At 44.2% G+C, this 16,144-nt stretch overlaps 1 protein-coding gene across 4 annotated transcripts in view; it reads left to right on the forward strand.

The window, feature by feature from the left end:
- strn3 (striatin, calmodulin binding protein 3) overlaps positions 1–16,144 on the forward strand; it is a 207,807-nt gene that overhangs the window by 158,582 nt on the left and 33,081 nt on the right. The window lies entirely within an intron of this gene.

Raw genomic sequence — 16,144 nt, forward strand, 5'->3', positions numbered from 1 at the left:
TCCTGTTTCTATGTTACTAAAAGATTGCTGAAATAAATGTTTGAATTCAGGGCTTGTTTGTAGAAAATGTGAATAGAATGATGCTGTTCCAGAGCTTGCCACTTACATTAACTGTTTTTGAGTTCTCTCTTGATAAACATAATTAAAAGAAACGTAGCTGCTGTAACTGTTTAGAATAAAATAAAAAATACTTTGAACAGCAAAGCTTCATTTGTCACACATTTGCAACATTCTTTGTGTTAAAGAAAGAGCTATTACATATCTTCTGCAAAATTACTTAAGAAAAATTTGAGTAATTCAAGCTTTCTAAAAAAAAACTGGAAATGGTTTCTCAGAAGGTGTTTTCCTGTCAATGCTTTTCCATTACTCAAGGGGGAGATTTAGGAAAGGCAAGCTCTGAAAATGGCAAGTTTTGCTGTCGATTATTTAAAAAGCCTTCCATAGATCCTTGATACTTTTACATTGGTAATTTTTCTATCTGCTTTCCTTGCTTTTACTTGTATGTTTCTTAAATTTTCAATTATCATTTGTCAACATTCTGTGCATACAAAATTTGATCATCGGCTGCAGGAAATTTGTGTACATGCAGGTATGCTGAGCAAAACACATACTAGATGGATGAAATGTGTGTGTTTTTATTTGTGTGTATGTGTAGTCAATCTCCTTTGGCATTGCACACAAGCAGTCGAAGCCACGCATTGTGTTCGGGCGAAATGGCATTTTGAAGTCATACATTCGGTCCTGTATTTTTAAAAAATACCTTGATTTTATATTATTGGTAGTTAAGTAGTAAAACGGAGCATTTCAGGAAACAGATAAGTAGAGTCGTTTGGGGTAGTATAGGCTGAAGATCTGGGAGTCTTAAAACTGAGGAGCTACACTGATGGGCATGTGTAATTATGATGTGATACATTTTCCTAGGCAGTTTCCATTGTAAATGTGTACATAAGAATTAATGGTAAAAACGAGTTGCTGTAAACATGTAACAAAGATGCCGCACCATGAAGTGAGATTTTGTGAACAGGAGGTTGAGATTGGCATCCTTCCGTCTATGGGAGATGATGGGCTGTAGCAACTGATCATCGTGGTAGTGGACACCAGTCCACAGGCAGTGTTGCCATTTCCCTCTTTTGCCTGCTGGTGTCTCCCAGGTGCAACAGTCGACATTTAGGGCCTTCATGTTGCGCTTGCAAGCATCTTTGAAGCGGAGCTTTGGGCACCCCATTGGTCGTCTGGCCCTGGCTACCTCACCATACAGAAAGTCTTTGGGTACGCAACAGTCTTCCATCCTGCAGCTGTGTCTGATCCACTGAAGCCATCTCTGTTTGATTGGTGCCAACACATTTGGGAGCTCTGCCTTTGAGAGGACTGCCGCATTTGTGATTTTTGTCCTGCCAGGGTATACCCATAATGTGCTGCAGACAGCAAAGCTGGAAATTATTGAGCTGCTTTTTCTGAACGGGAAGCAGGAACAGCAAATTGAACCATAACCTAAACAATACAATTTCAAGCATGTTTGGGCCCGATTTACGCATTTCTTCTGTGACATTGTTGATGGTGAATCCTCTCGACCTAATCTTTGTTCCTCACAGAGCACCCTCTTCTCACCTAATCTTTCTGTTTTCCCATTCTGCTGTTGTGATCTCCATATGTCCAGCAACGTTTCTGTACATGGACACCAGTGTCTGTGGTTTTAAAAAAAAAAAACACCTGGCTACTAGGTTATTTTAAAACACAAGTTTAAAGTCTTTTAAAATTACCATGAGCAAAAGTAATTAGAAAGGATCAGGTTGATCGGAGTATCGGGACAGGTCCTAGAATATGAAGTGCCACAGTAAGTTCTCACTGGAATTCACAGCCTGCTCGTTCACCGCCCATCTCCGCCAATTCACTTTCATTTTCACACTCCCCGTCTGAAAGCATATATTATCCTCTTTTTATCTGTACTTAACCCGGGGATATTCCAAAGACAGTTTCAGAAATGGGAAGATAGCAACAGAAGTTGTTGGGAGCCGGCAGCGGATCAGTCTTCACCTGTGGGCAAAACCGGCAGGTTCATTCAGTCTCAGACTCTCGCCATTTCAGAACTGATTTGGTTCTGCTCGCACCGATCAAAAGAAACTCAGTGAACGTTCAGCCGTTTAATCACAGCGCTGCCCCCACATATCATCTAAACTGCATCTGCAGTCTCTTTGGTAACTCAGTCATGTTCTGTCCAGAGGCAGTAAATAATGGACATATTCACTGGTTATTTCTGGGCAGTATTGGTCGAACTAACACAGAAGATGGTGGAATTTTAAATGAGTAAGTTACATTGCTTCAAGAGACAATTTGCCCGAATCAGGCCCTACCCACACAACTGGCCACACACCCAGATTGAATCTCAAGGTTCCAGCAATTGCACTCGTTTGGGATTTAATTTGCAGTCATTTTCTTAGGCACTAGTCCACACGTTTTAAAAGTTTCCATCTATAAAATTATTTAATTTACATAGAAACTGATCAGTGTACACTGGTGAAATTATTAAATGGTTCTGTGTAGTTTTTCAAAGTCATTTTCAATTATTTTAAATCAGAAGAAGGGCTGCACTCTGATTAAAAAGGCGTTTTTTTTGGTTAAACCCATTTTATGCTATATTTATAAAACTGCACAAGTTACTTAAAGATATCAAGGAATACTTTTTAATGAAAAACAAAATGAATGTTCTCTTATGCTGCCTGACTGCACTGGTTCATGGATGATTTTACTTTTTACTGAAATGAACTGTAACCGAACCAGTACAATTTCAAGCCCAATTTCCTGATTGCACCCAAAGAGGAGACTCAACCCTGGGTGTTTATCACTCACTAGTTATTTCAGATAAACAATTGAACAGCCCAGTGAGGGATATCACATCTCGAGCCTCTTCTAGTTCTGATGAAAGGCCGTTGACCTGAAATGTCGGTAATCGAGGGTCCGGACCCAAAAATGGCTCTGGCTTTCAGGGCACCTACCGTGGAGATCTTTGCGGAGGTGACTAATTGCGAGGCTGCCTCCGGATCCACTGTCCAGTTAAGGACAGCAGGCGGGTTCCTGAGGCTTGTTTAGCTGGCTGACTACATACTAACGCAACATTAGCACATGGTGTAGCAAGCTCTATTCTTTCAACAAAAGTAATTTGCATTGGCATTGCATGCTGTTTTGTTTCTGAGCTTGCTAATGAAGTTTTGCTGCTCTCTATTGATGCTTGTATTAGTTAGTTAGAAATACAGCACTGAAACAGGCATTCTTAGCTACTTTATAGGGAGACATGTGTTTTAAATCAGACTGTGTTTTAAATCAGACTGTGTTTTAAATCAGACTGTGTTTTAAATCAGACTGTGTTTTAAATCAGACTGTGTTTTAAATCAGACTGTGTTTTAAATCAGACTGTGTTTTGATGGCATTAGGTTGGCTGTACACTTCAGATAAAGGTTAATTGTCCCCATGTCAGTGGCTGAGTCAGTAATTTTGTCAGATGTCTGTAGTGCAACATGTTGGTGCCTATCCCTGCATATGTTCCTGTCTCTTTCATGAATCTTGGCCTTCCACAAAACCGGAATGTTCTTGATATCTGTTGATCTATCTCTGTCTTCATAATCCCCTCTCTGTATCAATCTCAGTTGCTAGACCAACCCCCACTATCGAGTGCAGGAATGGAGAGTGTGCCTAACGTGATGTAGATAGGCATCATCGATGGAAATTTGTGCAATGAGCCAAGCCAGGAGCTCGTACAGGTTACTGAGATGAGGCACCAGACGCGGGGTGGAATCAGTGGAGAGTTTTGAAGAAGATCGAGCTAAGGAAATTAGTGGGGTCAAACAGCATGAAATACTAGTGGGCTGGATGAGAATAAACCGATAGTAAAGTGGCTGGGATGACTGGGATACAACCATATAGGAACCAAAGAAAAAGCACAAATAATAAGCATAAACATTGTGCATCTCCGAGGGGGGCTGGAACCAAGAGCAACAAGGAGTAGCTGGGATTTCAATAAGCAAGACTTAAAATAAAAAAGTACAAAAATCAACCTAGGCTAGATAATAATTAAAATTTTAATTTAAAAATAAATAATCTTCAGCCAACAGATGGAGCAGTAGAAAAGATGTGACAAAGCTTCATGGTAGCAATAATGTTGCAGCCAAGCAGCCCAAAGAAGTTAAAAGCTCTATTAGAGCACCATCTACTGGTGCCACAGGGATGTGTCACAATTAAATGTAGAAATATTTCCAGAGCAGTTCCATAGAATGGCTACAGCACAGAAGGAGGCTATTTGGACAATCGTGTTCATTCCAGCTCTCTGCAGGAGCAACTAACCTAGTCCAACTCCCCTGCCTTTACCCTGTAGCACTGCAAATTTTTTCTCTTCCAATAATTGTCCTATTCCCTTTTGAAAGACATGATTGAACCTGGAGTAGTTCCTGCAGAGTGGAAGGTGGCAAATGTAACCCCACTATTTAAGAAAGGACAGAGAGAGAAAATGGGGAACTACAGACCTGTTAGCCAAACATCAGGCGTAGGGAAAATGCTAGAATCTATAATGAAAGATGTGATAACAGGAAACTTAGAAAATAATGGTAGGATTGGGCAGAGTCAACATGAATTTATGAAAGAGAAATCATGTTTAACAAACCTGTGGAGTTTTTTGAGGATACAGAATAGATTAGGGGGAATATTTAGATTTTCAGAAAGCTTTTGATAAGGTCCCACCCAAGGGGTCGATAAAATTAGAGCACATGGGATTGGGGGGAATATACTGGCATGGATTGAGAACTGGTTAATGGACAGAAAACAGAGAGTAGGAATAAATGGGTCATTTTTGGATTGGCAGGCTATGACTAGTGGGGTACCGCAAAGATCAGTACTTGGACCACAGCTATTCACAATCTATATCAATGATTTGGATGTGGGGATTAAATGTAGTATTTCCAAGTTTGAAGATGAGACAAAACTAGGTGGAAATGTGAGTTATGAGGAGGATGCAACGACACTTCAAGGGGATTGGAGAGGCTAAGCGAGTGGGCAAAAATTTGGCAGATGGAATAGAATGTGCAGAAATGTGAGGTTGTCCATTTTGGTAGGAAAAACAGAAATAGAGTATTTCTGAAATGGTGAGAGGCTGGGAAGTGTTGAACTTCAAAGGGACTTGGCTGTCTTGAGTTCATGAGTCACTGAAAGCTAACATGCAGGTACAGCAAGTAATTAAGAAGGCAAATGGTATGTTGGCCTTAATTACAAGAGGATTCGAGTATAGGAGTAAAGATGTCTTCCTGCAATTATATGGAGCCTTGGTGAGACTACACCTGGCGTATTGAGTGCAGTTTTGGCCTTCTCACTGAAGGAAAGACATCCTTGCCAGAGAGTGAGTACAATACAGGTTCACCAAACTAATTCCTGGGATGGAGGGATTGTCCTATGAGGGAAGGTTAAATAGATTGGGCCTTTATTCTCTGGAGTTTAGAAGAATGAGAGGCGATCTCATTCAAACTTTACAAAATTCTTACAGGGCTCGACAGGGTTATCCAGGAAGGATGTTTCCCCTGGCTGAGGAGTCCAGAACCAGGAGACAGTGTCTCAGAATAAGGGGCAGGCCATTAAGGACTGAGATGAGGAATTTCTTCACTCAGAGGATGGTGAGTCTTTGGAATTCTCTGTCCCAGAGGGCTGTGGAGAGTATGTTCAAGACTGAGATCGATAGATTTCTACATATTAAAAGCATCAAGGGTTATGGGGATAATGCAGGAAAATGGTGTTGAAATAGATCAACCGTGATCTCATTGAATGGCAGAGCAGGCTCGAAGGGCTGAATGGCCTACTCCTGCTCCTATTATGTTCTTCTATGTTCCAATCCTTTCTGTACCTCTCAAATGCCTTCGCATCCTTCCTGAAGTGTGGTGCCCAGAACTGGATACAGTACGCCAGTTGCGGCCAAAGCAATGTTTTATGTAGGTTTATCATAACTTTCTCACTTTTGTGCTTTCTGCGTATTTATAAAGCCCAGGATCCCGTATGCTTTATTAACTGCTTTCTCAACCTACCCTGCCACCTTCGATGATTTGTGCACATATATCCCCAGGTCCCTCTGCTCCTGCACCCCCTTAGAAATTGTGGATAGGAAGAAATCGTGTCAGTCAAGACTGAGCAGAGGCATCCCAGAAATCAACCCCCTGCTCTCTAATACTATTTCATCTCTAGACTGCGCCTGGTCTTGTCTTCCCAAAGGAGGAGAGTTAGTATATAGAAATAGTAATGCAACAAAGGACTGAACTGATGAAAGATTGAGACCTGCAATGTCATCTTTTGTGTTGGAACTTGCAGTTGGCAAGCAAAAGTGTCACTAGTGATGGGAGGTGGGCAGCTGCCTGGTGAAGACTCAAAAGGTGTCCATTTCAAGTACCTCGCCCAGCGTAAACAGGCGGTGCCATCTTTCAGATGAGATGTTAAACAGAGGCCCCATCTACCCTCATGGGTGGGTGCTAAAAATATTCCATCGCACTATGTGAAGAGCTGGAGAGTTCTTCTGATGCCCTGGCCAATGTTCCTTCTAGGCCACGTAGCAACCCGAAATTTCCTGCGTTTTTTTTATTCATTCAAGGGATCTGGGCGTTGCTAGCTAGGACAGCATTTATTGCCCATTCCTAATTGCCCTTGAGAAGGTGGTGGTGAATCGCCACCGTCCATGTGGGGTAGGTACACCCACAGTGCTGTTAGGAAGGGAGTTCCAGGATTTTGACCCAGCAACAGTGAAGGAATGATGATATAGTTCCAAGACAGGATGGTGTGTGGCTTGGAGGGGAACTTGGATAGTGGTGTTCCCATGCACCTGCTGCCCTTATCCTTCTAGACGGTAGAGGTCGTAAGTTTGGAAGGTGCTGTTTAAGGGAGGCTCGGTGTGTAACTGCAGTGCATCTTGTAGATAGTACACACTGCTGCCACTGCGCGTCAATAATGGAGGGAATGAATGGCACCCCATCCACAAACAATCAAGCGGGCTGCTTTGTCCTGGATGGTGTCGAGCTTCTTGACTGTTGTTGGAGCTGCACCCAACCAGGCAATTGGAGAGTATTCCATCACACTCCTGACTTGTGCCTTGTAGATGGTGGACAAGCTTTGGGGAGTCAGGAGGTGAGTTACTCGCCACAGGATTCCTAGCTTCTGAACTGCTCTTGCAGCCATGGTATTTATATGGCTACTCCAGTTCAGTTTTTGGTCAATGAATGTTGATAGGGGATTCAGCGATGGTAATGCCATTGAATGTCAAGGGGAGATAGTTAGATTCTCTCTTGTTGGAGATGGTCATTGCCTGGCACTTGTGTGGCACGAATGTTACTTGCCATTTATCAGCCCTAGCCTGGATATTGTTCAGGGCTTGCTGCATTTCTACACAGACTGCTTCAGTATCTGAGGAGTCACGAATGGTGTTGAACATTGTGCAATCATCAGCGAACATCACCACTTCTGACCTTATGATTGAAGGAAGGTCATTGATTAAGCAGCTGAAAATGGTTGGCCCTAGGACACTACCCTGAGGAACTCCTGGAGCTGAGATGATTGATCTCCCAACAACCACAACCATCTTCCTTTGTGCTAGGTATGACTCCAACCAGCAGAGAGTTTCCCCCCCGATTCCCATTAACTTCTGTATTGCTAGGGCTCCTTGATGCCATACTCGGTCAAATGTTGCCTTGATGTCGAGGGCAGTCACTCTCATCTCACCTCTTGTGTTCAGCTCTTTTGCCCATGTTTGAACCAAGGCTGTAATGAGATCAGGAGCTGAGTCGCCCTGGCAGAACCCAAACTGAGCATCACTGAGCAGGTTATTTCTAAGCAAGTGCCACTTGATAGCACTGTCGATGACGCCTTCCATCATTTTACTGATTGAGAGTAGGCTGATGGGGCGGTAATTGGCCAGGTTGGACTTGTCCTGCTTTTTGTGTACAGGACATAACTGGGCCATTTACCATATTGCCGGGTGGATGCCTGTGTTGTAGCTGTACTGGCACAGCTTGGCTAGGGGTGCGGCAAGTTCTGGAGCACAGGCCTTCAGTACTAGTGCCAGAATATTGTCAGGGCCCATAGCTTTTGCAGTATCCAGTGCCTTCAGTCGTTTCTTGATATCACGCAGAGTGAATCGAATTGACTGAAGTCTGGCATCTGTGATGCTGAGGATTTCAGGAGGAAGCCGAGATGGATCATCAACTTGGCACTTCTGGCTGAAGATTGTTGCAAATGCTTCTGCCTTATCTTTCGCACTGATGTGCAGGGCTCCCTCATCATTGAGGATGGGGATATTTGTGGATCCACCTCCTCCAGTTAGTTGTTTAATTGTCCACTACCATTCATGGCAGGATGTGGTAGGACTGCAGAGCTTTGATCTGATTGGTTGGTTGTGGGATCACTTAGCTCTGTCTATCGCATGCTGCTTATGCAGTTTGGCACGCAAGTAGTCATTTGTTGTAGCTTCACCAGGTTGACACTTCATTTTGAGGTATGCCTGCTGTTGCTCCTGGCATGCCCTCCTACACTCTTCATTGAACCAGGGTTGGTCTCCTCGCTTGATGGTAATGGTAGAGTGGGGAATATGCTGGGCACAGATTGTGGGTGAGTAAAATTCTGCTGCTGCTGATAGCCCACAGCGCCTCATGGATGCCCAGTTTTGCATTGCTAGATCTGTTCGAAATCTATCCTATTTAGCACGATGGTAGTGCCACACAACACGATGAAGGGTATTCTCAAAGTGAAGGCGGACTTCGCCTCCACAAGGACTGTGCGGTGGTCACTCCTCATGGACAGCTGCATCTGCGGCAGGCAGATTGATAAGGACGAGATCAAGTATATTTTTCCCTCTTGTTGGTTCTGTCACCACCTGCCAGACACCCAGTTTAGCAACTTTGTCCTTTCGGACTTGGCCAGCTCGGTCAGTAGTGGTGCTACCGAGCCACTCTTGGTGATGGACATTGAAGTCCCCCAACCAGAGTACATTCTGTGCCATTGCCACCCTCAGTGCTTCCTCAAAGTGCTGTTCAACATGGAGAAACATCAGCTGGTGAATCAGTGGTAATCAGCAGGAGGTTTCCTTGCCCATGTTTGACCTGATGTCATGAGACTTCATGGAGTCCGGAGTTGATGTTGAGGACTCCCAGGGCAACTCCCTTCCAACTATATACCACTGTGCCATGCTACCTCTGCTGGGTCTGTCCTGCTGGTGGGACAGGACATACCCGGGGATGGTGATGGCAGTGTCTGGGATATTGTCTGTCAGGTATGATTCCGTGAGTATGACTATGTCAGGCTGTTGCTTGACTAGTCTGTGGGACAGCTCTTCCAAGTTTGGCACAAGACCTCAGATGTTAGTAAGGAGGATTTTGCAGGGTCGACAGGTTTGCCGTTGTCGTTTCCAGTGCCTAGGTCAATGCCGGGTGGTTTGTCCGGTTTCATTCTTTTGTATTGACTTCGTAGCATACAACTGAGTGGCTTGCTCGGCCATTTCAGAGGGTATTTAAGAGTCAACCATGTTGCTGTGGATCTGGAGCCAGACCAGGTAAGGACAGCAGATTTTCTTCCCTAAAGGACATTAGTGAACCAGATGAGGTTTTTACACTAATCGATCATGGTTTCATGGCCACCATTAGACTAGCTTTTTAATTCCAGATTTATTAATTGAATTCAAATTCCACCTTCTGATGTGGTGGGATTCAAACCCATGTCCCCAGAGCAGTGCCCTGGGTCTCTGGGTTACTAGTCCAGTGACAATACCACTACGCCGCCACCTCCTATGTGGAGTGAAATCGAATTGGCTGAAGATTGGCAGCTGTGATGCTGGGGACTTCAGGAGGAAGCCGAGATGGATCATCCATTCAGCACTGATGTGCTGGGCTCCCCCATCATTAAGGATGGAGATATTTGTGGAGCCACCTCCTCCAGTTATTTTTTTAATTGACTACCACCTTTCACGACTGAACGTGGCAGGACTGCAGAGCTTATATCTAATCCGTTGGTTATGGGATTGCTTATCTCTGTCAATAGCATGCTGTTTATGCTGTTTGGCGTGCAAGTAGTCCTGGGTTGTAGCTTCACCAGGTTGACATCTCATTTTGAGGTATGCCTGGTGCTGTTCCTGGCATGCCCTCCTGCACTCTTCATTGAACCAGGGTTGGTCCCCTGGCTTGATGGTAATGGTAGAGTGGGGGATATGTCGGGCCATGCGGTTACAGATTGTGATTGAGTACAATTCTGTGCTGCTAATGGCCCACAGCGCCCCATGGACACCCAGTTTTGCGTTGCTAGATCTGTTCGAAATCTATCCCATTTGGCACGGTAGTAGTGCCACACAACACGAAGTCAGCCCGTTAAGTTACTGCACATGCGCAGCTTCACAAAAAAATTAAAGGTATCACACACTTAAATGAATTGGCTGCGCACTACAGAAATAATTAGAGAATGCTTTGGTCCTAGCCACTGTGTGTCCCTGAACGTATCCCCTGTCTCGCTAGCCGCTTCTTTTAAGACCCTCAGATGAAGACCATCAGGACTTTCTGAAAATTGATTTTTTTGTAATAATTCTTTTTCTAATATAACCGTAATCTGAATTCCACCATTATATGAATATTGCTTCACTGTCTGTCTCACTGATACTAGTATTTCAGCATTGCCTGGTTTTACACAATAACAAATTTATTGTTGTCTCCCTTCTTTTAGATTCCTTAATTATTTGGATCATGTGACAATCCAATATTACATTATGGAAACATTTTTTCTCTTGTGTTATTCCCAACATATTCGTCCTAGCTTATCCCAGAGAAGTTGAAAAAGAATTATGTTTGATCAGTCATATGCTTCTCTTACTTGAATATGAACTGTCAGGTCTAATGTATATTCTTAACATGCTGGCCTACAAAAGAAATTCCTTTCATTAGTTTCTTCAATTTAGTATCATTTAACTCCAAAAACCATTTGGAGGAAGCACTGAGGGGAGCACTGGATGGGTGACCTCTGCGTCCACCACAAAGAGTAGCATGTCAGAATGACCATTGATTGACTGACTGACTGACTGACAGTCCTTCGGGGCATTGCGACAAAACTGGACCTGGGTCAGATAATCAGGGAATCACCCTGAGGGAGTAACTTTCCTGAGTTCATCCTCAAAATCCTACCAGTCCACAATAACATTAATAGTAATACTGCACAATTGCTGTGAAGACAGTATCGACAGTGAGCACACCCTCCATTGTATAGTGTGGGACAAAGTAAGTACTGATCTAGCAGCCCAGTACTGGGCATCCATGAGACATCGTAGGTCAACAGCAACAGCCAAGTTGTACATCACCACAATCTGCAACGTCATAGTCTAGTACACTTTCCACATCCGCATCACTCTCAATCTGGTTTCCTCAGCGATCAGAGAAGACCGTATGAGGAGCAGCATGAGACAAGGTTAAAAAGCTGGTGAAGTTAATGACACGGGACTACTTGCATGCACCAAAAGCAGCATGCTACAGTCCAAGTACAGTGCAATCCCATAATCAGATCCAGACAAAACTCCGCAACCACTTTGCATCCAGTCATAAATGGTAGTGGATAATTTTTTTAATTCTTTCATTCACAGGATGTGGGAGTCACTGGCAAGCCAGGATTTATTGCACATCCCTACTTGTCTTTGAGAAGGTAGTTTTCTTGAACCGCTGCAGTTCCTGTGGTGAAGGTGCTCCCATGCTGCTGTTAGGGAGGGAGTTCCAGGATTTTGACCCAACAACGATGAAGAAATGGTGATATACTTCCAAGTCATGATGGCAAGTGACTTGGAGGGGAACTTGCAGGTGCTGGTGTTCCCATGCGCCTACTGCACTTGCGATACGAGATGATGGAGAACAAGGATTTAAAAGATGCTTTTGAAGAAACAGTTGTGAGTTGCTGAATTGCATCTTGTAGGCGATACACACTGGAACCATGTTTTCTGGTAGCCAATCAACCAAGCTGCTTTATTCTGAATGCCGTTGAGCTTCCTGAGTGTATTGGAGTTGTACTCATTCAGGCAGTGAAGAGTATTCCATTGACCAGCTGACTTATGCCTTGGTGGTGGAAGGGCTTCAGGGAGTCAGGAGGTGAGTCACTTACTGCAGGATACCCAGCCTCTGACCTGCTCTTGTAGCCACAGTATTAATGTGGCTGGTCCAGTTAAGTTACTGTTCAATGGTGGCTCCCAGGATGTTGATGGTGAGGAATTCAAAGATTGTAATACCATTGAATGTCATGGGAAAGTGGTTAGACTAACCCATGTTGGAGATGGTCATTGCATGGCACTTGTGTGAATGCTACTTGCCACTTATTAGCCCAAGCCTGGATGTTGGTCAAGTCTTGCTGCATGTGAGCAGGCACTGCTTCATTGAGGAATTGTGAATAGAACTGAACAATCATGCCGTCATCAGCGAACATCCCCACCTATGACTTTATGATGTAGGGAAGGTCATTGATGAAGCAGCTGAAGGTGGTTGCACCTCGGTCATTACCCTGAGGAACTAATGCAGCAATGTCCTGGGGCTGAGATGATTGGCTTCCAACAGCCACAACTATTTTCCTTTGGGCCAGGTATGACTCCAACCAGTGGAGAGTTTTCGCCCTGATTCCCACTGACTTCAGTTTTGCTAGGGCTCCTTGATGTCACACTCATTCAAATGCTGCTTGATGTTAAGGACAGTCACTTTCACCTCACCAATTGGATAGCTAACAGGGTTACTCTATGAATGTTCCCATCCTCAACCATGATGAAATCATTTACGCAAGATAGCTGAATGAGAAGTACAATTAAGTTACCTCAAAATCAGGCCAACTTTTGGCTGAGTTTGCACCAACGAGCCTGTGTAAAGGATTGGTGGTCAAAAGGGAGACTCTCCAGTGGCCTGATTCATATCTGCGCATAGAAAAATGGTTGTGGTTATTGGAAATCAGTCATTGCAGCCGCGATGTTCTTCTGTTGTAGAAGCTGTAGGATCTTTTCCACTTTCTATCATGTGTGCTGTTCCCCAGTAGATGTGAGCTACTTATCACTTCTCACTCCACGATTCAGCTGACCCTTTTTTCAATCTGTGTGGTGACCACCTTGTGAAATGTGCAATCATGGACTCGTGACATACAGCAGAGTGTGGTGACCTGGTTCCTAGCCATCATCAGTAATGCATTTCTGTCTGAATGCGAGGAAGCACAAAATGTAGTCCAGATGGGATGTCTCTGTCTTAGAGAGACCAAACTTCCATTGGTGCGATGTAGATTGATGAAGAATCTGATTAAAGTGAGGGAATTGAACATGTGCACCCATCCCATGTTACCAGCACCTACTGTCCTGAGAGAAGATGATAGCTGTGGTTAAGGTCTAAAGTTGTTAGAAATATTTTAGCACTTTAGATACAGGAAGATTTTGTCTTCTGCTTTGGATGGGGATAGCTTATTACAGCTAGTCAAGTAGGCTGCACCCCTAATGTCCACCTGCCTTTTGTTCCATCATACTCCTAGGCCACAGGAACCTTCTCCACTTGACCAGATTTTTCTTGTTTCCCTCTCCCTCTGCTGTTCTGCTGTAGCCTTTCACACGTCTTCTGAATTTTGGTTATATCTTTTCCCTAATTTCTCTCATTGCTTCCTTTTGTCTTGCACCATTATCCGTTAAGTTATTTAATCTTCCACCAAATCACAGATCATTGCCTCCCCCCATTTTCCCTAGCTTAGTTCTTCGTTATAAGCTGTTGATCTGTAACGTCCTTTGGTTTTGACCGGGTCATGGACCTGAAATATTAACCCCACCTTCCTTTCTCCACAATTGGCTGGCCCGCTGAGTGGTTCTAGCATGCATTATCTTTCTGTCTAAAACGAGGTTATGTTGAAGTGCTAATGTCTCTATGATTACTCACTATGTGTTTGGGCAGAAATGGTACAGTTGCAATTCTGCCAAGGGCAGCATTTTGAGTCTGCTTGACCATTTAGGGCAGTGGAATACCAGCACTTTGCTATCCGTGCGTGGAGCTTGATGTCATTTCACTCATCAATATGATACCCTTAGCATACCATAAGTGAGACTTATCGGGTTTCACGTTTCATAGAGAAGTTAATGCTAATACAGATCCTGAAATCCAATGTAATAAAAAAAAACTTATATTTATATAGCGCCTTTAATGTAATAAAATGTGCCAAGGGGCTTCACAGGAGCATTATAAAATAAAATATGACACTGAGTCACATAAGGAGATGCTGGTCAGCTGACAAAAGGAGCCTCTTAAAGGAGGAAAGCGAGGCAGGGAAGTGTCAAGAGGGAGTTCCAGAACTTGGGGCTGAGGCAACTGAAGGTTGCGCCACCAATGATGGAGTGATTAAAATCTGGGGTGCTCAAGAGGCCAGAATTAGATGAGCTCAGATATTGCGGAGAGTTGTGGGGCTGGAGGAGATTAAAGAGATAGGGAGGTTTGAGGCCATGGAAGGATTTGATAACCAGGATGAGAATTTTAAAATCAAGATGTTGCTTGTCTGGGAGCCAATGTAGACCAGCAAGCACAGGGATGATAGGTGAACGGAACCTGGTGTGAGCTAGGACGTGGGCAGCAGAGTTTTAGATAACCTCAGGTTTATGCGGGAGACCAGCCAGGAGTGCATTGGAATAGTCATGTTTGGAGGTAACAAAGGCATGAATGAGGGTTTCATAGAAACATAGCAGCAGATTGGCACACCATCCACAAACATTCACTCCCTCCACCATCGATGCACAGTGGCAGTAGTGTATACCATCTACAAGATGCACTGCAGCAACGCACCAAGGCTCCTTAGACAGCACCTTCCAAACCCGCGACCTCTACCACCCTGAAGGACAAGAGCAGCAGATGCATGGGAACATCACCACCTGCAAGTTCCCGTCCAAGTCACACACCATCCTGACTTGGAACTATATCACCGTTCCTTCACTGTCGCTGGGTCAAAATCCTGGAACTCCCTTCCTAACAGCACTGTGGGTGTACGTACCTCCCATGGATTGCAGCGGTTCAAGAAGGCAGCTCGCCACCACCTTCTCGAGGACAATTAAGGATGGGTAATAAATGCTGGCAATGCCAGTGACGCCCACTTCCCATGAATGAATAAAAAAGATGAGCTAAGACGGGGGCAAAGTTGGGCGATGTTACTGAGGTGGAATTAGGCAGTCTTGGTGATGGTGGAATATGTTGCCAAAGGCTTATTGGGGTTTGGGGGTCGGGTTCAACTTTGACAGCGAGATTGCGAACAGACTGGTTTAGTCTCGAGGAGAAGGATGGAGTCGCGAGCTAGGGAACAAGGAGCGGGGACCAAAGACCATGTCTTCAGTCTTCTCAATATTTAATTGAAGGAAATTCTTGCTCTTCCAGTACATCTATATGGAATAAGCAGTCTGTTAATTTGGCAACAGTGGAGGAGTTGAGAGAGGTGGTGGTGAGGTAGAGATGGGTGTCAGCAGCATGTAAAAACTAACACTGTGTTTTCAGATTATGTCACCAAGGGAGAGCATGTAGTTGAGAAAAAGGAGGGGGCTGAGGATAGATCCTTAGCAGATACCAGAGGTAATGATGCGGGAGCAGCAAGAGAAGCCATTGCAAGTGATACTCCTGCTACAATTAAATAGATAAAGAATAGAACCAGATGAGAGCTGTCCCACCCAACTGGATGACAGTGGAAAGGCATTGGAGAAGGATGGTGTGGTCAACCGTGTCAAAGGCTGCAATTAAAACACAAAATGTTGGAAATTCTCAGCTGGTCTGAACATCTGTGAAGGGGGAAACAGTTATTGTTTCAGGTCTGCGATCTTGCATCAGAACTTTCTTCAAAGGCTGCAGACAGGTCGAAAAGGATTAGGAGGGTTAGTTTACTGTTGTCACAGTCACATCAGATGTCGTTTGTGACTTTGATAAGAGCCGTTTTGGTACGGTAGCAGGGATAAAAACCTGATTGGAGGGAGTTTCGGGAAAGATGTCCACGTAATTGTGTGGTGACAACATGTTCAAGGACTTTGCAGAGGAAAGGGAGGTTGGAGATGGAGCAGGAGTTTTCAAGGACGGTGGGGTCAAAGGTTGGTTTCTTTGAGAGGGGTGAAAGCGACAGATTTGAAGGAGAGAGGACA

Source organism: Heterodontus francisci, chromosome 9 (genome assembly GCF_036365525.1).
Source record: "Heterodontus francisci isolate sHetFra1 chromosome 9, sHetFra1.hap1, whole genome shotgun sequence".
NCBI classification, from domain to species: domain Eukaryota; kingdom Metazoa; phylum Chordata; class Chondrichthyes; order Heterodontiformes; family Heterodontidae; genus Heterodontus; species Heterodontus francisci.